Genomic DNA, 391 nt, shown 5'->3' on the forward strand with positions numbered 1-391 from the left:
GCAAGAGAGCATGGCGTCCACCAGAGGGCGTGAGGTCACCAGTCACAGGGGCAACCAACAGGCAAAGACACCAGAAAACGACCCAGCAGGGAAGCACAGGTCTTCACTGAGGGTGGAACCCCACATCTGACAGTCTTCAAGCACATTAGAGAGATTGCCATGATTAGCAGCTTAGCCAGAGAGACTTATTTGCCTCCTCAAAAAGCGTAAAATTATGTAGCATAATACTTTTAAATTTTCTATCAACACAAAACTAATCTAGGCGCTGTGGCTTCTGGTGAGCCACTGGGACAGATGGCATTGTCAGGAAGGCTGGCTCTGTGGTGCCCCAACCTGCCAGAGCCCAGGATGGTGGCGGCCTCCCCAGAAGCACCTGGCAACTCTCCTGCAC

Source organism: Colobus angolensis, unplaced genomic scaffold, assembly GCF_000951035.1.
Source record: "Colobus angolensis palliatus isolate OR3802 unplaced genomic scaffold, Cang.pa_1.0 Scaffold650, whole genome shotgun sequence".
Lineage (NCBI taxonomy): Eukaryota > Metazoa > Chordata > Mammalia > Primates > Cercopithecidae > Colobus > Colobus angolensis.